This window comes from Melospiza melodia, chromosome 8, assembly GCF_035770615.1.
Source record: "Melospiza melodia melodia isolate bMelMel2 chromosome 8, bMelMel2.pri, whole genome shotgun sequence".
Lineage (NCBI taxonomy): Eukaryota > Metazoa > Chordata > Aves > Passeriformes > Passerellidae > Melospiza > Melospiza melodia.
Genome location: NC_086201.1, coordinates 30,416,659 through 30,438,828, shown reverse-complemented (window position 1 = coordinate 30,438,828; position 22,170 = coordinate 30,416,659).

Genomic DNA, 22,170 nt, shown 5'->3' with positions numbered 1-22,170 from the left:
ATTTTTTCTACTGGTAATGAACTGGGTTTGGGTGTATTTAGGCTATGCCAAGAGGCAAAGAAAACATGGACAACATCCTTTGATTGCTGTATGTCTCTGGGATTTCTCTCATGGAAGAATGTGTGCCCTGTCCAGCAGGACACAGAGTGAGCACAGTGTGAGTCTGGGATGCTGCTGCAGGGGATGGCAGCCAAGGCTGTATCGTGTGTGCCGTGGGGTCAGCCTGTCCTCAGTGCACAGGGGGCTGCACAGGACTGCACGGTGCAGATAAACCCTGCAGTTTGGCCACTGCAGCTCACCCCTGTCCCAGCCCCACCAGAGTCACTGCACACACTGACACAGGGTACTTGCTGCCAGCAGGCACAGCCAGAATTTCTTACATCCACAGGCATGTATGTTATACCCTTCTCTAACAATTTCCCTGCCAAATGTCCAGAGGACTCGGATATATAGCTAAACGGCCATAGCTGATTTGTGAGGTGTTTCCAAAAGCAGGGGAGTTGGCAGGTAAGGGAAATTCAATTCAGTTTTTCTCCTATTTGCCACCCCTTTGCTGATGACCTTCCCAACATGCTTATTAAAGTAAGTCTGTGCTCAGGTTTTTTCCCCTTACAATACTGATGCCCAACATAATACAGTAACTTGAACACTTGGATTTTTACACCTAAGATACTGCTAAAAAAAGCCTCAAATATTTTTATAAATACTCCATTAAATCCATTAAATTTTATCAGATTGCTTTGTTAAACCCTTGTAAATATATTTTTAAAGATGCAGGACTTTTATTCAGGTTGAATGGCTCACCAGAGTCTTTTCACAACATTTACAGATTTCTGATGTATTTAGGATGTTTAATAGCTGGAAGTTGTATGAGAGGAGTTGCCAGTTTTACTTGGTACACCCCCAATTCAGGAGTCTTGCAGCAACAATTTACACAATGGCACAGCACACCAGCCATGGATTTGAGACCAGGCCTCACTAATGGTCACTGGAAGAATGAGCATGGACATTTGAATTAACAAGATATATATTTATGTTATAGTCTTCCTAGCTAAAGTTTTTTCAGTGGATAAATTCCATAAGCTTTCTTAAAAATATATTACTAATATAATTTCTCTAGTTATTATTTGAATGAAGAAATATAAATACTAAAGTAATTTTTAGATTTTTAAAGTTTCTGATTTGAATATAAAAAAATTCATTCAAAAGGCATTATTCAAAGTATTTCTAATAAGACAGCTGTCTAGAACAAAAACCCTAATATTTAATTTTTCTGGCAACAAAAGCAACAATTAAACTATTAGATGTAAACAACTGAAAATATTTTCATTATTGGTAAGTGCATAACTATGCTGTCAGTAATAGTCAAAGATACATTTGCAGGAAAGACACAGCTTCAAAAATAAGAGAGGATGTATTTTGGCGTTAGACAGCTGCCCACATCAGTGGCAGCTTCTTTAAGCACTGTGCTTGTAATAGAGCTGCTGAATGTAGAACAATGGCAATTTTACCAAATAATACTCACAATTGTCATCGTGGTTTAACCAAAGAGGCATGGGAATGACCTCATGCACACTCACATCTTACACTCAGCTGAGAGGTTTCATGAAGTCTAATTATCATGCTGTTGCCATTCTTCATTAAGACACACCTCTTGGTGTGCAAAGTGGTTTTTTAATCATTCAGCTCACACAAAGCCAAGCAAAACTGGCAAGAATATACATAATCTGTGTCTTTGGAAGGGTGAAGCTCAGAAGCCTTTACTGCACTGCCCCCTTCTATGACTTAGGCATGGGAAGCTGTGGCTCTGCTGCTCATAACCCCACATGCTCAGCTCTCAGAAGTGCCATCTCTGTATCAGCTGACATTCCAGTTTGCAATGCGCCTGCACAGGCAAACAGGCAGAGGTGGGATAGAAAAGCCTCCCAGGTTTTACCCCAGACCTGTTCAGGTCACTTCCATGTTAGCAATTGAACATCTATACCTACTAATGGTCATTAACTAAACATCTACTCCCTCCCACTTTCTCTAGGATCCACAGTGGGATGCTCTTATGGGATTTGTTTCATTCAGATTTCAAAGTGACAGCTCCTGTCTCTCAGGGCTGGATGACAGATCAGTCATTTTAACCTGAAACAATCATTATTTTCAGGACCAGAGCTAGGCTCCTGTGACAAACTCTTGTGAGAAAACCATGCAGAACCTCCAGCAAAGAAATTGAGAGGATTGTTTGGAGAAGCTAGAATTCTCTAGCTTCTACACAGCTCCAGCTCAGGGAGCTGAACCAGCTCTGTGTTCACATGAGCAAGCTAAATGTTTGTAACTGATAAGTGATAGCCTGACTAGTGACCAAAACAACTTAAAATACCTTATGTGTTATGCCAAATATCATAGGACAACTGGTTTCAACAAGAGACTCCTTTTGTCCAATCTTTCTCAGTCATAAGAAAACACTATACCCTAAACTCAAATACAGAAAACATCTTGTACCAAATGAGAAAAAAGTAATTAAAAGGAAAGAAGTCACCAAATCTGCTTAGAGACAAGCGGATGTTTTGCACCCAAATGTCAAGAGTAACATTTCTGCAAACTGCCTATATCACACTGCACATTCACTCTCAAGAGAGGGAATTATTTACTTGAACTGGAACACTGTGTTGAGGAAGGGCCTGAAATGAGTCTGGAGGGTAAGATAACAGCCTATCTGCAATTTAAGCTCATTTGGTTTGTTTTCTTCATTAGAACTTACTGCAGTTTGTCTCCTATCAGGTGTCATTGTTCTGTTACTAAACAATAAAAGAATGCTTAATAAACAGTATTTTGTTTCCTGTGTGTATTTTAGTATGCAATATGAAAAAGCTGGGATTTGTTATTTTTCCCACAGCCTTCTAATACCTATGAATTTTGCCTTTATTCTTTAATTCATTGTTAAGGAATTTTGATACATAAAATAAAATCAAATATTAACACAAGTCAGACAGTATCTGCATCCCTTTAAAAAAAAAGCAATTGTTAGAAGTAAAAGGTATCCTTCCCTTAAATAACTCCTATTGGAGGTAATGGTTAACCTCTTTAAGACAGTCAGATTTTGATATTCCTGTTCACCTTTCTGCAAAGTTTTGTTCTGATTCTATGCCAAGAAAATACTTTAAAACACATTTTTAACTTCAGGCACATGTTTAGTTTCCATTGATTTCAATTAAATAGACCAAACAAAAACATTTCTAGATTTAAGACAGTGCTGAAAAACTTCTTGGAAGTTTTCTTTTGACCTGCCACTAGCTTGAACTGAACAACCTGTAGTATCAGTGATCCCACAGGAGGAAAAGGGAAGAGCTTCAGTTGCACTATCAATTTCTGTTTCTGGGTGTCTCCAGAACAGCCTTTATAAAAACATGTTTGTCTTTGGAGACCAGTTATGATACAGTTACGTTCAAACCAGCCACAACTTGAAAGCAATTTTTTGGAAGGTAAAGCATTAAGTACAAGATGTACTTAGAATGACGTGGTGAAGGAAGCATATGCCAACAAACAAAATCATTTCTATGAACTGTTCTGGAGTTATGCAAATAACATGCACTTCAACAGCCATCAATTGTGTAGCCATCAGTCTTGCAGGTAGAGCCCTTCACCTGTCCATATACAGCACCCTGTGGGAACAGGGCTCTGCTCTGGGAAATGACACTGAGCCAAATATATCTTTAGCAAAACCTGCAGATATGAGTCTGACACACAGTTCTGAGTTCAGAAAAACCTCACACTACCACCTGCCTGTATTTGATGTTAGACAGTGATTAACTAAGTTGCCATATCTTATTAAGAATAATAAGTCAGTCTTTTTCCCTTTGCAATGTCATTACCATAACCCTTTGATGTCAGTGCTATATTGATTATTTACAATAATAATGACAACATAATCATCTAGTAATTAGTCATCATTCTACAATTACTTAGCCTTCAATTCTCATAAATCCTAACCTTAGCTTTCAAAGAACAGCTTACCCATCAGACTCAATCAGATACCTTTGGTATTTGCCTTCACTAACACAGCAAACTTCAACTAACAGCCAGGGAAAGCAGTTCCCACAGAAAGCTTTGTCCATCTTCAGGCTATTTTCTTTAAGGGTGGCAAGCATAATAATCAATTTAAAAATTTTCAAAAACCCAAAACCTGAAAAATTCGGTTTGTTCTGAAAAGTCTTCTTATAAGGGCTCTAGTAAGAACATTCATATTAATATTGTTTTGTTAATTTTCTAACTAATGGGAAATGAAAGTTAAGATAATACCACAGAAATCCCTCTCTCTATTTCATTAATGACACCCAGGGCTTGAATCATATTCCAGAGATACAGCCAGGGAGACCCTGCAATGTCCAAAATGGAACGTGGAACCTGCTAGCAGAAATATATTTATGTAGTGTGCTCAGGGACAGGACACAAACTCCTCTGCCACAGAAAGTTTTCCAAAATCTTTGGCCCCTGGCCCCAGAGGATGATTTAGCCCTCAGTTTCAGCTCTATGCAACCCTGTTCTAGCAGAGCTGGAAATGTGGCTTACCTGTTTCTGCAGATATCTTATTTTTTAAAATATCTTAAGCACAAATCTACTCAGTACCCTTAATCATCTAACAAGAAAACACACATATGACTGATAACTTGCTGTTATCTAATACTTCTCCACCCTATTATTATGGCTAGCACTCCCAAATGGATGAAATGATCATTAATAAATTAAGGGAACTGATACGGAAAGTTAGCAACATCATGGGCTCCTGGTCATATGAAGCCTGGCACGTGAGTCTTGAGGTAACAAAACCCTTTCCTGACACATTAATGTCAGAAAAAAGGGAGAAGGAAAAAAATCTGAAAAAGTCTGTATATTACTGATACTGCCAAGAATAGATGTATAATAGCTAAATTCTTGAACTACACCACATGGGTTTGCATACAGAAAACATAAAACAATGGCAAGATCAAAGGATTTCAAATTGTCTTAATACTGTACATTGATTTTTTTTTTCTGACCTCAGCTGGGGCTGAGGGAGGGCTCTTGCTTCACTACAGAAGAGGTTGACTTAAGTTGCTTTTCAAAGTAAATTTCAAGTAGTCTTTTAAATCTATGGGCTGCTCACTAATTATGTCTTCAGTCCTTTAAAACATATAACTGCCCATTACTGTATTCAGTAGAAATACTCAAACATTAATTATGCACGTGCTTCCAAGTGTTTTCAGGATGAGAATCCATGCCAAAGTCAATTAAGTATAGGGCTCCAAAGTGGTTGGGAAATTATAAAGGATAAACAGGCAGAGGATGTTTCTTAAGTGAAGGTGCAATTCTGGATGTCAGACATGGTCAGGAGCATTGTTGTGATGTGTTTAACCTTGCAAGCAAACAGAAGAGTTGTTGTAACCTATAATTATGAGAGACAACGTTGTCACAATGAAACCTCTAACTAATGTCTATTTACACAATATTCACATCCATCCTGAGGAGCACAGGTTTTTCATTTGCGAATTCCTTTCTTCTGTAGTATTCTGTTTTGACCACATTCTTATTGCCAGCAATCGATTTCATACCTGCCCTTGCCAAACAAGTGTTTTGTTTATGCTTTGTCCATAACAAGTTTCAAGACAGTGATTAATTTAGATGAAAAACTTCACAGTGACTACATGTTATGTAGGGTCAAAATAAGTTGCCAAACATAGGCATCTAACTCAAGAGGTCCTGTGAAAGTAAAACATCCAAATGGCAACTACAAACTACAACATAGGTCCTGTAAGAGAGCTGAGCTCTACAGATGTATTAACTGAGAGGCAGACAGGACAGCCACTGTCATCTCAGATGGTAAGAGATGTCTAAATTTAGAAAAACAGAACAAATTCCTACTCTATAATAATCTTACTGAGGCTTTTGTATCTTTAGGACAGCACGTGTATGGCAAAATTTTGTCTTTTCTCAGAGTACTTTGCCAATCTTTCTACACTGTGATTCAGCAGCACTTCTGCACTAGGTTTTACAGCAGCTACAGGGAAGAACATAGATCCAGGGAGATTTAGAGCCACCTTCAGTTTTCCCAAATTTATTTCAGACTGTAGAAGTCTTTGTGTCCAGCATTTTTCACTGGAAACACCTACACACAACCAATTGAAATGCTATCACTTAGTAGCAATTTACATGGTCTGAGTTTTGCCAGATTTATCCAGGATGATCCCTTGGAGCCAAAAGAAACTTTGGATGGAGTCTTAGTGGAGAACTTGACTGGTTTTTAGGAGGCAGTCTGAAAGGAGAAAATGAGGCCACTACGATATATGAGCTTCTGCTCAGGTAGTGAATTGTAGCTGTAACTGGGTAAGGTACTGACTAAGAAGGTAAGAATCATCCCAAATTGTCCAAGGGAACATGCCAGTCTTCACAATCATTACTCCTTAGATAGGTAAATACATGGCTGTAGGCTGTGGGAATCATTGGAATAAAATGGTTGAGATCCTTAACATTTTGTACAGGAACCTAGACTTGGAGACTTACAGGAAAACATCAAAAGAAGTATTTCATTAATTGATTCAAGACATGAGATCCATTCTTGTGATTTTTTAGGTACAGCCATTTAATTAGAAAAATTACATCATTATGCTCTGATATGTCAAATTAATGAATGTAGATTCAGTCAATTGAAGGTTTATTACTTTCTCAAAAATGCACAGTCCAAGGATAGGGTATAAGGGGACAAGAAGGCTGGCTGGGCATTTACTTAAGTAGGAAGGCTGAGGGAAGAAAGAAAAACGAAAACTGTACCTGCCAATTTGCACATGATCTGATCTCCAGGGAGGCCTGCAGGAAGCAGAAGGCAAATGGGAAGAAACCCAGCAAAACAAAAACACCAAGTCTTTGGCACACAGGAGGCCAAGACCACGAAAGAGAGAGGCTGCAGCGAGCGCCCAGGAGCGCGGGTGCCGGCCCCTGCTGGATTTTGATCTTGGATTCCGTGCTGACTCACCAGGGCCGCCAAGCCATGGCTCCACCTTCGCGTTTCAGTTTGTCCCGAGAAGGCGGCTATTTATCTATTAGCCTTGCGGACTGCTGTAAAGATAATTAATAAACGTTTGGAAAGTGCTTTGAAGATGAAAGGCCAAATTCACAGTAGGAGGGCATTGAGCTGATTTGTTCTTTCCTATGCTTAGAGAGAGCAAGCAAGAAATTGGCCTTTGTTATTGCCATCTACTCCCTTCTCTACCTATTTTCACCTATTATTATACTCTGTGTTTAGTTAATGTTTGATTCAAGTAAATCATATGTGTAGAACTATTTATCAGCTAATCATGTACCCAACTGATTGTCAGATGAGATTCCAAGAGTAAATAATATACAGGTGACTGTCGATTATCATATATATTTAGCACTGATCGTCAGCTCTCTGAAATTAGGACCGTTTTTAAGGGTTTTTTCCTACCTTAGCATCAAAGTAAACTGTTGATGACAGGTGGTTTTTAAAAATTTTGTATTATTAAATATATTCATTAAAATCACCACAGTCTGACTTTCCCTAACAATTCCTTGCTCAAGACTGAAATCTTTCAGGAAGGCAAAACAGTCTTATCTGTTAGGCCATTGGTGTTTTATGGGTGCCATAAATCAACTGCAATTTCCATCCAACTTAATATGCCTGTCTTTTCTATGAATCTACTTAAGGTTTTGTGTGTCAGGTTTTATAGATTCAACTATCTATGAAATCACGACTTGACCTAATTTGGTTGTGTTGCGTAACAGAAGAAAGCTCACTTGAGAAAACTCATTAGCCACCCTGAAATAAAGTTTATTTCTAAATTATTCAAACAAATTATTTCATAAATATTTTGAACTATATTTTTAGATTGTTGAAAATTAAGATTTGCTAAGTTTGGTCAGGTACTGCCACTGACTAAAGTGTATTATCATAATAGGTATAGAAAAGTCAGTTATTCAGTACGAATTAGTACATGAAATACCAGATATGGCACATTAATCAAGTGACTAGTCCATTTCTGTTTCTCCTCTACATAATCAGTGAACAAGCCATATTTTTAATTCTAAGGAGAACTAGAAAGCCTGATAAAAGGCCAAAATACTAAATTCTAAAATTCTGGGACAAAGTTTACTTATATAGCTTAATACATTTGTAGTTCAAGGCAACCCAGTGAAAAATAATTTGACATCTCTGCAAGATGTTCAAATGGGAACACAACCAAGGACACATATAGGTTTTTTAAAAAAAACTACAGCAGGTTTTTTAAAAAAAACTACAGCAAGTTGTACGTATTTAACAAAAATTAACAGCTAGTTTAAAAAATATAGGCTGCATCTCCAAACTATAGAACACAACTGCTACTTTTCAAGAACACCACATATAACATGACTTGAGAAGCTGCAGAAAGTGACATTACATCTAGATCTTCACATGTGAATATGAAAGAAAAACAAGGATATTTTTGTGGCTTAACTGGCTTAACTGAAAGTTGGATGGAAGCGCTGATAATTCACTGCCTGCTTTCTCCCTGCTGATACCAAAATGAAGTTATATAGCAGTGTGCTAACCAGTAATCCCAGTAATCTTGGATTCCCCCTGCCTGGGGTTCCTGTCACTGATGCAGGGGGTATCTCTAATGCTGTCTCTCCCCCCAGTCTCCTTCTGGCACCATGGAGCTGAGCAGCAGCTACAGGGCCTGGCTGGGGAAATAGGGTACATGCTCAGAAAGCTCATGGTAAGATTTATGCTGCCAAACCTACTGGTAGCAATGCTGAACTCATGCTGCACAACCTTCCAACTGCAGGAAAAGCATATCAATAACTTGTCATATTTTCCTTTAAGGTTAATCAGCAGCTCAGTGTCTGCAGAGTGAGAATCCACTGGTCAGCATACTTTTTGTTCTATCACAGGGTTTTTCTGTGTCTTTCCAAACAAGTGCTTTTTTTTGTCTTAATTTCCTTTGCTATAAAAAGGAAGAGATTTTCTAAAGTCTTCTAAAATATGTGGATGAATAGTGTCCTGCACAGTAAATTCAGAGCGCTGTCATATGCAGGCATGTGTAATTTTATGTCCTCCAATATTCTCATCTATAGAATGAGGATTATTCTATGTATCACTAAAATGTTGAATTAATGAGTGCCAGTCAATTAGTCTGAAAACTTGAAAATGGAGACAGCATTCAATCAGTTTGCTAATTAGTTCCACCACATGCACACTTCATGAAGTTTAACTCTGCAGTAAGACCAGGAAGGAGGAGGCGTGGAACAGTGATGTTATGGTGAGCAGGGTGATATTAAATTAATGACCATTATAAGCAGATGATACTTTATCAACTGACTAATGTTGTTGGCTATTTGTTGGGAATAGGTTTTATAGAAAATATGTAATTCAGTTTACAGATCTACTGTACTAAAAATGAGCTCCACCCACAGTGGTACCAGTCAAGTTCCTTTGTGGTAGGATGTTAAGCTCTTCTTAAAATCCAAGCAAGAAAAAGAAAAGTTTGCAGACAGCTTGGGCAGTTTGCAGGATTGACATGTCATAATTTGTTACACTGGTAACACCTAAAACATGTGTTTGTACACTGTCCACAGAACTGGGTGCTCCTCAGAACACAGAGCACATGGACAAAGTATTGGGGCTACCACTGTATTTTTCCTGTGTATTTTCCTATATATATAGTAACCAAAAAACTACTGACCAGCTAATATCCAGTGTGTCTGACCTCACTGTAGCTCTCCAAGGAAAGAAGATCCTTGTGTAATGAGTAAAGAGGTGCTAAGTTTAGTCAGACATCACTTTCCGTGAAAGTTCCTCAAGGCCTCTCCCCACTGCGTGCCTTGCAGGCGTTTGCTCTGTGCTTTCTGACATGCACAGCTTTTGGGTGGGCAGTCTGCACAGGAATTGTGGGATGAAGTGCAGCTGTTAGAGCAGTGACTGTGCAGCCCCACAGCAAAGCTCATAGCTGCAGAATCAGAGGGGACGAAAGGAATGTGGAGTGAGTAACAGTAACATCTGAAATGCAAGATGCAAGTCATTTATTTTAGGTATTAGAAAAACATAGAAATTAAAGAATGGCCGGAGTAGAACAATGGAAGTGGCTTCACTGGCCAGGCTGAAGCAAACAGTGTGATAAAAGCAGGAAAGGAAGAAAAACAGATTAATTGATCTCAGAAGTGAGGAATTAAATTTCGGTAGCTAAGCATGCAGAAGAAAATAAGGTATACTGCAAATAAGAATATGGCACACACTGTCCTTGTTCTCTCTCTCCACTGTAACTTCACAGAAGACAAGCAATAATCTTTGTATTGGAGTCCATGGCAGATCAGTAAATAAGGGAAATGGGGTTTAACTAGCATTCCACATAGGTCATCTCACAGAAGCTGGAGATGTGAGCAGGCTCATTGGAAAGAGGGGTCATGGATTAAAGGAAGATCTTGCTGGTAAACATTAGGATACACTGTGGCAGGTTTTATGGACCCTGTGAGATGCTAGACCTTTTCAAGCTTTTCTCAATCTCAAAAAAATTTCATAATGGAAAAGAGCTCAGAAAGTCTCTTCCCTATTCTCCTGCTCCAAGCAAAGTCAGCTATGAGATCAGGTTGCTCAAAGCTTTATCCTGTTCCAAGGCTGGAGACTGCAAAATCTCCCTGAACAACCTGTTCCACTACTTCTCTGTCATCCTCTGCATCTTCTTTTATCTCATCTGAGAAACTAATTAATGCTTCCAGCTGCCAAATATCACCTATATCTGTTCCTGGTTCATCCAATAGTGGCACCTTGGAATTTTTTATTCTGCTAAGGAGGCATAACTAGCTGTTTTATTTTTCACTGTTCATACAGTATGGGCTGGGGCATTGTGAGGAGAATAAGAGTCAAGGAAGATGATGGTGTGTTAAAAACTTAACCCCTCACCTTTTTTCAGGGAATCATAAAGCATTAGAAGGTGGCCATGTTATGAACAGTCTCACAGTTGGTATACTTAAATTCTGTAGGCTAAAAGGCTCTAGTGCAGTGCTTTTAGGAGAACCCCCAACTTCTGTACAAGCTGAAAATATTCTCACTGTCATCAGAACAAAGATTTCAGTCCCCAGGGATGTTTTATGAAAGAAAAGAAGCAGCTGTACAAACATTCCTGCCAAAATAATCAAGAAAACATAACTATCAGTAATTGGAGTACATGGCTGTATATTTTGCACCCTGAGAACCACAGGGAATCAAAATAAGAGCAACAGCTGTGGAAGAAGCCATTAAATCATAAGGGAAATAGAAAAGGACAGCAAGACACTCCATGATAAAGATTTTTATTAATTTTGAGGTATGCCTTTGTGCCCTCTGAGACAGAGGTCAGGCTGCTCATCACCTCAGCAAATTAAAAATCAGCAACGTCATTTGGGTACCAAACCAAACAATGATAAATGTTCTTCCCACACCTATGCACAAGGTGTGGCACTCTGATCTTTCATCAAATCTCTGTTTGCAGGAAAACAGCTTGCTAGGTAAAGATACTGCCTAGCAAGAGCCTTTCATAATGACCACTCTACATCTGGCTGGGTTACCCAGGAAATTTCCTCCAATGAATAATCCTTCCTGTCTGAAGTTGGCATGTTTTGTATAATTCTGCAGACACTGCAGGGTGCTCAAGGACAGAATATTGGCCTGATTACACCACCCTCCCTCCTCAGACATAATGCAGAATTTTCAGTCAGGATGTTGCAGCTGTTCCACCGCTGTGCATTGCAGTGTTATGCAACAATTAAGGCCAGGAAATGGAGATTACTTCATACCTAGTGCAGAGTGGGTGATGACTTTTAAATATCCTCAGAAGTAAAGTTTTAATTTACAATTAAACAATAAGCAAATAAACACATGAAGCAACAGTGCTGAAATCAAGCAGGAAGTATCTTAATGACTTTCAAATATGAAGAACTGAAAGTACAGTCTAACATCAAATCACAGTAACACATGGAACATGAATTAACCAGAGCTGAGTTTACCAGAAATATTTCACCTATTGGGTCGTACAGAAGATGCCCCACAGGCAGTGAGAGCTACTTGATCCAAACACACAGTACACTGATGGGAAACAAACCATAAAGAATTAAACAATAAAATGCTTTGCTATGCATGAGCTCTGTTCTGAAATCAGAAATTGACAGATATATAATAAATAAACCCTTGCAAAAAGACCTATTTACTAGATACAGATATATTGCAAAATCTTATTTTTAAAGATGAGCTAGTTAGAAAAACCATGAAAAATTAATTGTGTTAATGTCTAAGAAGAATGCCCTGCAGTTGTATCTCGGGAAAAACTCCAGTAGATGCTTCTGTGGAAAAACAATGTTCTAATGCTAAAAAGCAAATGCAATAAACCTCAGGGAATCCAGTTATTTTTAATTAGTCATGCTAATTAGGATAGTGAAAGCCTCAAAAGTGAAGATGATAACAAAAGCTTAGCATTGCCAGCTGCCTATCTTCTGATAGAAGACAACTGAGACTACACTGGCACTTGTGCAATTGCTGGAATACTGAACAGCCAGCAGCAGTGAGTGCAGTGCAAGATACTCTGCCTTTTTGTGGTTGTTGTTCATTTCTTAACAGGAACATTTGACCCTGCAGTATCAGATCTATCAGATTCACCCAAGCTCCTGACATTCTGCTCTGCCCTGCGACAGCCAGTACTACAGAGCAGATTTCAGTAGCTGTGCAACTCACTGTTCCTTTTGTACACACAACTACAGGGCAGTTAGGGGATTAAATTGACTCCCTTCCAACAATTATTGAAGCATGAGATTTCACTCTCCTTATTTACCTGTATTCTATGAACAAAAAATACCATTAGTGCTCAGAAAATTAGTCTATTTTAAAAAGCCAGCATTTTAAAACTGGGAATTTCTGTGGCATTACATTTCACCAACCATGGGCAACATAAATATTTTCAGTTCCAAATATATTAAAACCCCACCACTCAGTGCTTTTTGTGTTATAAAATTAAATTTAAAATAGACAACAATCTCTACTATTGGGATGTCTCTTTCAACCATTTTTCCAGTTCTGATAGAGTTGTAAATAATTCTCCCACACGTCAAACACACAGTATCAGTGAAGTGTCAGATCAGAAAGATAACCACTGTCAACACTGCTAGCAAACATCTTGCCAATCATCTAGCAAGTATTTCCTCATTTTTGTTCTGCATAGGGTTAGATATGCAGGCAGAGCAGATGGTGCAACCTGTCATTAGAAGCTCTGCTGGGAAGAAGCTGAATCCAACAAACCTCCTCTTCCTCCTCTTCCCTATCTACATGTTGGAACACAAAACCTTTACCCTCAGTCTCCTCAGCTTTGTCCTGAGCATCACAATATGAGACACACTCAAACTCTGCCATGGCTGGAAACTGAATTGTTCAGTAACTAGAGTCAAATGTTCACCTTTCTGCATCAGCTGTGTGCATGATGCAGCCTGGTCAAAGAGAAATACCTTCAGTTTGAAAATCTAAAAGCTGCTTGAGCACTGACTATACTGTCAAGATAATGTATTGAGGTACACATTGAGTACTGAATATGCTTGCCAAGATAAATACTAAGACATCCTGCATGGTTTTGGAGTGGAGTAGTGCCTGAAAGAAAATAGCAAACTGCAGTGGTATCAGATGCATATTTAGATCTGATTCAGTACATGTGAAATTTCCTCCTTTGCTGTTCTGTTTGTAGGAATTTTAATTTTGTCCAAGTGTTAACTCACCTGAGTTTAGGTTTTAATGACTTCTGTAAACTTGAAAAAATATTATTTGAGTTATCCATTATGACTTAAAAATCCTTTTCAAAACAGCATCTGGCATCCTCAGAGATCATCAAGCCCAAGAAAAATTGTGTATCAGCAGGCAAGGCAGATCAGATGTGGAGCAAGAACAGCATCTCTTTAGGTATAAGCTGTTTAAAATTCTTTATGGCTTTTTTGTTTGTTTGCAGGGGTTTTTAAGTGCTTAACATCATCTAACTTCCATATTTGTCCTTATTTGACAATATAAATACATATGAAACATAGAATTCTGCAATATAAAGAAATGCTGCTAACAACAAATAGAATATCTAGGATTATTATCTAATAGAGTAGGCTTATGGGCATACATATAAACTTGCATTTCTGTATTCACAAACTTCCACACAGTTAAATTTATACAGATGAGATCTGAAATTTTATTAAATCTAATCAAAATCTCCCAGCAGCAAGATGTTCAAGACTGTGCTGCTTAAATTCCCTGCAAGAAGAATGCAATAACCCAAATAGTTCTTCACCAGCTAAACCTTGCTCATCTTGCTTTGTAATCAAGTCATTTGATTCAAATTATCTACAGGAGGAAAGCAGCAGAATTTACCTTTGCAGAGTACTATTCATTTAAACAAGCAAGATGCACATCACATATCCAAGTTCTTCTGTAATAAGGTGATAATGACTTTGTTACAGTTTAAAATACTAAATACATGAGTAAACAAAAAATAAATGCTTTTTATTGTTCCTACTCAGAACAAGAAATGCATTTCATTTCCCAGTGTCATCTCTGAAGAAAATTTTCCATTTTTTCAGCCATTCAAATAATATATTTTATTCTGCAAGGTGTTAGCTGTTTTATTAGGAAGATAAAGGCAGAGGACTGATGGAGGAAGCACACAGTCTGCTGCAGTCTAGTTTAGTGCATGATTGAAAACAAGCCTGGCAAAGTCTCCTGGCAACACTTTGTGGAAAACACAGTAAACAAATAAGTGTAAGTTACATGAACAGTAACTGAATGCTAAAGCCTTCATTTCTTAGCCAAAAATACTTCCATTGCCTCTATGTGCAGCTGAGGAGCTGCTGCATCCATTTCAGTAGCAAACAATATTTGTTAGGCTGTATTCAGTGGACATAACAGAGGATTAAAAGTCAATTAAATACTTCAGACAAACAGTAAAATTAAAAAATAAAAAGAGCAATTATTGTCTTCCTCTGATTTTACAGAGCTCATGATCTCCTTCTAGTTAATACAATTTTTAATCAGATATTAATGTAATCTCTGCAGTCACTGTGTAAATAATAGGGCAAATCTGATAGTTGCAAGGACTATGAGGCCTCTTCAGCAAGTGTTGGCCAAACCTGCTCTGCTTTAATTGTGCTGATTACTGTATAAATTCTAGAACAGTTGTGACAGGTTTTTCACTTTAACTCTTCTTACCATTCAGGCAAGCACAGCCTGTGAGGCCACTGTTCAGGGGCTCAGGGTTTTCTCCTGCAGGGACAGAGAATTCAAGAACCCCTGCAGTCAAATCTTAACCATACTCTGTGTCTAAGAGTTGCTTTAAATTTTGAATTGTCTTTTGAGCTCTGAACACTGTCCATAAGAGGATTTTGACCAATTCATTATCTCCTGGATAATAATTGTTCAAGATTTCATTGAAAGTGGAGACAGCAGACAAGGCTAAGAAGATACAAAGAAAGTAAAAAATAGTTGCCTGTTTTCCCTTCTTTAGGGAGAAATTTCCTCCTTTTGGACTGGAATAATTCCAGAAATGTATGTTCCTTCACTACAATTTATTGTCATGCCTCTCTGTTTGTTCCAGTCTGGAGAGAATCAAATGTAGTTACATCTTGTCCCTGTTGCTAGCAATTTTACCATTTTACTAATGGCCACTCAATTTTCCTCCTTTATGCCATGTAAACTGATGCTGACAGGACTGCCACTTCCACCTATTGAGACCTATAAGCAACCTCTAAGCAAAATTTTGCGAAGCTTGTGTATTGTAAATTCAGTATTTTTATTTCTGACTTTCACTGCTAACCAAGGTCTCTACTTCTCAGTAAGTCTGTCAAGTTACACTGACAGGGTCATATTTATAACCTTGTAAAAAGGTTTTAAAAGTTTGCTTTAACACTATTTACTGAACTTACATTGTGTGTAGGATGAGATGTTAACTTACAAGTATCTAGTGCCAGTTTGGGGTTGTTCTGTTTTCCAGACATCTACTGTACTGATTTCTGAAGTGCTACATACCAGTACCATTTCCAAAGAAATGTCAGAATATTAATACAAAGGATGTTACTCAAATGCTCAATGTTAAAAATTTGTATGATTTTATCTAGGTAGAAGGCTCTACCCTCTCGCATGTGATAATGTATGTCAGTGGCAGAAAGACCTTAATTCTATTACCTAAATTACTGTTAAATTCAGAGCCATGGGCAAACTTTTGCTAAGTATTCAACAATTAAAATACATACCAGGAATTCTGCAACGATACCTCTCCCTTCCTTGTGGTTATTCTTGCTCTAAATGATGAATTAACATTTTGAAAATCAGCACTGAGAATACCAGGAATGCAGGCAGCATTACTGCATTTTAAGTAACTATACCAGACACAGATATAGCAAACATTCAAAGCCCATCAGCATTTTCCTTGCTGGTTTCTCCATTCTAGTGGCTCCTCCTTGAAAGAGAAGGAAATCTTCTGAGGGCTATTACACTTCCTAAAACTTGAGATTCTTACACCTCACAGTAATTACAGCCCACCCTTTTGTACTGCCATAGGCCTTTCTTCCTTCATTGCAACAGCTGTACTTATTCCAAAAACTGTGTTAAAGTGGGAAAGGGTATAGGATCAGTGATGGTGTTTCACAGGAGAGTATTTGGGAAAACAGTTACATCTTAGTGATGTTTAGACTTCAAATTAGATGAAAATCTTTGTAAAGCTTAAGGCACAGCAACTTGCAACCAGGGAATTTTGCCTTTTTAAATTTTAAGTCAACATGACAAATAGCAATGTTTTGTGCTGTGATAACACAAAATAAATGTTTCATGAGCTCTTTTCTGTGAGCTTTTCTGTCAGAGGTCACTTAGTAGTGGAGTGTTTAGTCTGCTGCTCCATGAGAACTTGGTCAGAATATTTTCTTTCCAGCTACTCAGATGAAAGGTCTAGATTGCCAAGCAAGAATTGCTTGGCTTTTAAATGGAGGTTTAAAACAGTCAACATAAAAACTGTGATAAAATTAAAATAGATACACATTTGTCATTCAGTGCAGTGAATATTTCTGCAATGAGTAGCTTCCTGACTGTGACCTCCTAAAGCAAGAAAAGCTCAATTTTAAACATGGAAATAGTAATTTAAACATGGAAATGCTAATGTTCATAGGTGGAACATGAATAAAAGCCAGGACCTCAAAGTTCAGTTCCTCACCCTGAAAACTCACACAGCTTTGGCTTAGATTCCTCTCTGTATTCATTGATCTCAGCTGGGCATTTTGAGTTGCATGGACCTGAAAGCACTAAGTATCCCATTCACCATAAAAGAATGGTGAACAAGTACAACCCTCAAGACTGAAAGTTCTACCAAGGGTTCAGTTTCTTTGGGTCCAGGTTGTTTTGCCATGTGTGCAGGCTTATTTGTTCCAAAACTTTGAGTAGAGAGAAGAAAAATGAAAAGAAAACTGGAGAGGAATAAAGACAGTGGGTAATGGCATAAACTGGAAGGCCTCAGAGCAGCCTAAGACAGAAAGAATGAAGTTTAAAATAAATGAAGTCAAACAAGCTGTTTGATAACATGGCCTCTGGCACATTAGAATTTGAAAACCTTAGTGTTTCTTTTCAAATAACTCCCATCTCCAAACCTGGAAAAACAATCTCTCTGGTGGCTCTCTTTGCCCAGTAGCAGGAGCTAAGTCCACATGTATGTGACAGTGAGAGCAAAGGCACAAAAAGCACATGAGAGCCACACATTTAACAAAACAACCCAGGCAAGATCCTGATGCAGCTGGGCATCTCAGAGCAAAGATCCTTACCTTCCCTCCTGCCTCAGAGAGCCTTACAAAGGAATTGTGCATTTCCCCTTTGCCCAGCCTGCTCAGACATGTTGTGTTCTGCCCAAGGCCTCACTGAGGTGTCTGTTGTGTGCTTGATGGGGCTGTAACCTATCTCAGCTGAAATTACCAATCTCCTGATTCCAGGAGACCCATATCATGGGAGCAAAAGCAGGCTGCCACTTCCCTGCCTTCAGCCCATCCTGCTCAGGCCTGCCTGCTCCTCCAAAACAATCTTATCTCTGGGGTTTATCTTCCAGAAGATATCAGTTGGACATAGTATTAAACCCAGTACTTACTGTCATGGAGGCACTCCCAACAGGAAAGAGAAGCAAGCCCATAATTATCCCTCCAGTCTTCTCCAGACTTCCAATGCAGCTTCCAAAAAGCACCTACTGGGCAGTACTGCTGGGTAGTACTACTGCTGGGCAGTAAGTCTTCACTTGAGTGACTTCCTGACTCTTCACTCAGAGTGTTTGGTGCAGTTCTCTTTCCCTTTCCTCATTAGGCAGAAATATTGGCACTAATCTGATTTTATATCAACTGCCCAACCCAAGATGATCCAAATGAGGCATCTGTCTATCCAGAGTTCCTGAGCAGTTCTAAGCCTGTCACACACCTGCTCTTTGGTGGCACCACAGAAGAGCTTCCAGCATCCAGGCACCAGGCTCCCATCTTCATACTGCAAAGAAAATGGTTGTTTTGTAAGACACAGCACTTGATTTTTTAAGATCCCTGAATATTCCACTGCTCAAAATGTGTATCTGGAAGTCTGATCCCATATTCAAAGTGGTTACTGCAGTAAACCTGTGCATTGGTTATTCAGAGCATGTGAGGGACTGCCCTGCAAGACACAACACCAAATCTCACAGTTCTGCATTTCCAAGTGAAAGTAACACTAACATAAACTTACCTCTCTTCTGAAGTCTAACAAAGTGCACAACTAATTGTTCTGCACTAAGGAAAAAAAATAAATTAAAGGTCAAACTGTCTTCTCAACTACAGCAACATAAGACTTTGAGAAAGGCTCTCATTAGAGCTACTTCAGTTTTACATTGAAGAACACAGTGAACTCGTGAAAGTCTATTTTTAAATCCTCTCTTACTTAAATCATCAGATAAAAGACTGCTGGGAGTATTTTACAAATAAGCTGTTCAGCACTTTTAGAAGCTTTGAGGTGTGCAATCAGATTGTAAAAACTAATGAGAGACTGAGGATAGTTCTCAGCTATTTTGACAACAACCTGAAAATCTTCCATGTGAAAGTGATGAAATTAATTCTGCTTTTAATTAGAAAATTAATAATTTAATGCTTGTGACCTACACAGAATTTTTGTGGAAATGAGTTCTCAGATTGCATTAACAGTGTATCAGAAGTGCTGAAAAAACTGACTGTACTTCAAGACCATAAAAGTGCTCAGACTTCTTGTTTTACTTGCAGTTGCAGGACTTTTAAAGCAGAATGATTATAGGTTTTGCAAGGTTTCTTGTGTCATTGACAATCTAGGTACTTAACCTAAGGGAACAAACCACAACTTTGCCTAGATTCCAGTGTATAGCCAGATCCCTGGCTGTGTAAGTTAACCTAAGTCCCTTCAAATCCTGCTGGCTCAGACAAATTAGCAGAAGGATTACCATAAAGAAACCCAACTCATTTCAACAATTTGAATTTTCTTAGACTGACAGAAATTAGAAAATTATTAAAATATAGGTGAAACTGTGAAATTAACACAGAGATTGAAGGTACATCTCAGAATCCACTTACGATGATACAATGTCTGAATACAAAACAACCCAGGACCAGAACTGAAGATGCTCCAAAACAGACAAAAACCTATATAAATGCAACATCCTCTGACTGTGTTATCTCCTTTCAGAGACCTCACCCACCTGCCTTACCTGGCTGGCCCCAGTCTTTCCCTGACTGTCTCTGAGCAGCACAGTTGCAGCTTGCTCTCTTGTGGCCAACATTAGAGCTACAATAGTCCTGGTGCTATTCCCCTCCAAGGACACCTCTGTGTCTGGTTCTTCTAGAGCATGATGAGCTTCTGAGAGTGCAGTCACTCACTGCTGAACCTCACACTGGAACCCACAGCTGATTATGGTGGCTGAACACGTTTCCAACACGAACAGACCTAAACCCACAATTGATTATCATGGCTGAACACGTTTCCAAGTGTCAGCTGACACAGAATTGAGTGCATGTGGATTTGCAGCCCACACAAAAACCAGGGGAACTTGGAGGCTGTATCAGTCCTACCCTGTGCCTCTCACAGCTGTGAAATCCTCTGACACAAATGTACCGCCAACATCACGAGCAGAGGCCTTCAAGACTTGACAGTGTTGTCCCAAGGGTGGCTTCACCTCCTCAGCGTGGTTCAAGAGCAGCCTTTGGGAGCTTGAGCTTGGTTATTTACAGGTTACTGTTTGGGCCATGCATTTGCTAACAGGTCACAGCAACTTCAGAGACTTTCTGGCATCAGTAACTACTTGTGGCTTTCAGCTATTTACACTACTTGTTGGGTAATTTGTGTTATTTTTATATTTTTAGAGATGCCAGATACTGAAAAGGTGAGGGCTTTGAAGACTGAAATACTCCTTGATATTTTATTAACATTGTGTCAGACATTATTAACATCCAGAAACAGTTTTATGTTACTAAAAGAAAAATAGTTTAGAGCACTACAGGTGTTCTCAGACACACAGACAGAAGCAGGATGACCAGAGATGTGTCACTGAATGACATTTCCCACTTAGCTGTCAGATGTAATTTCAGGAGTGATCTTGACACAGGAATTCATTCATTTTTAAAGGATCAAACGCCCCCTCTATATCAGTAGAAGAATCATCAATTTGTGGTAAGACTAGAAGTGAAACCCATTCCACCTTTGCTATTATGCCTTAAAACCATTGCCATCACTCTTCTGAAACAATTAATAACACTGAGTGATGGGGTTTTGATAAACATTAACTGCATTTATTACTGAACATAAAAAGGATAATCAGTACAGAAATTATACTTTGACTACTGGGTTACTTGATCATCAACCTTTGTAACATATGAACAACAAATAAAACCTGGGCAGCAGAGGGTTGGGAGTTCCTCAGATTAAACACATTACTCACCAGGACAGCAGTGCCAAACCACAAAGCACACTGAGCAACAGCACCAGAACTGATCTGTGTGACCCAGATATGTCTACTTCTTCTAGAAGTTGAGGCACAAGCCCCAGAACCACCCCATCCCCTGGGAAACAACTCCCAAAGTCACAGCAGCACTGGGCACTGCTGAGAAAAACAGAGCAGCCCCTCAGCTGTCCCAGCACACAGCCATGCTGGGGCAAGGCTGCAGGCACAAGTGTGGGTTAAAGTGGACAGAAGGGCAAGACTGACCTTTTAGGCAAGTGTAACCTCAGTTTCTCTCTCTGTTAAAAGCAAATAAGCACAGCTTTTGCAAGTAAGTGTATTGCCAAATATGCTTCTAGCCAAATTGTCTTCCTTCATCCTTCTGCTAGGAGGCAAAATCCTTGCTCTTCCTACGCTGCTGCCAAAAGTTTTGATCAACATCACAGACATTCCAACCAAGCTCATGGATACAACCAAGGTGCAATCTTGGTCACAAACTCTAAGTATCATAAAAATATATAATATATATGATTATATGTGATTAAAGCAAAAAACCACTCCTACCTCTCTTACTAAACCTGCAGATATTTCAAATGGTTCATGAAGATTTGAACTATATTTGCACCGCAGTCAGTACCACAAGGACCACAAGTGGGATAGAAATCACATAAAATCCTACAACTGAGCAATTGGTAGCAATTGGTCCGTGAGTTTGGATTACTCTTGCATGCTTAGAATAATTATGCAATGTTTAGAAAGAAGGAGAGGGATAAAAATGAGACAATTATGTATTTTTTAAGACGGTAGACATATGCATCACTATGACACATCTATAGTAGAATGGAAGAGACAAATGTTAGGATCATCTTAGGTGGATAGTCTTAAACATACATCTTGTATAATAATAAAATCATAAAATCCTGGAATGCTATGGGTTGGAAGGGACCTTAAAAATTATCTCATTTCAACCCCCTACCATGGTCTGAGAGCCCTGTGTAGCCTGGCCTTGAACACTTGCAAGGATGGAGCTGCCTCAGGTTCTCTGCAAGTGTCTCACATCCTCTGTGTAGACAATTTCCATCAAGTATCTGATCTAAACCTGCCCTCTGTCAATGTGAATACATTCTCCCTTGTCCTGTCACTACATGCCCCTCTAAAAAGTCCCTGTCTACCTTTCTTGTAGGAACATGTCCTAATGATGAACAAAATGAATCATATG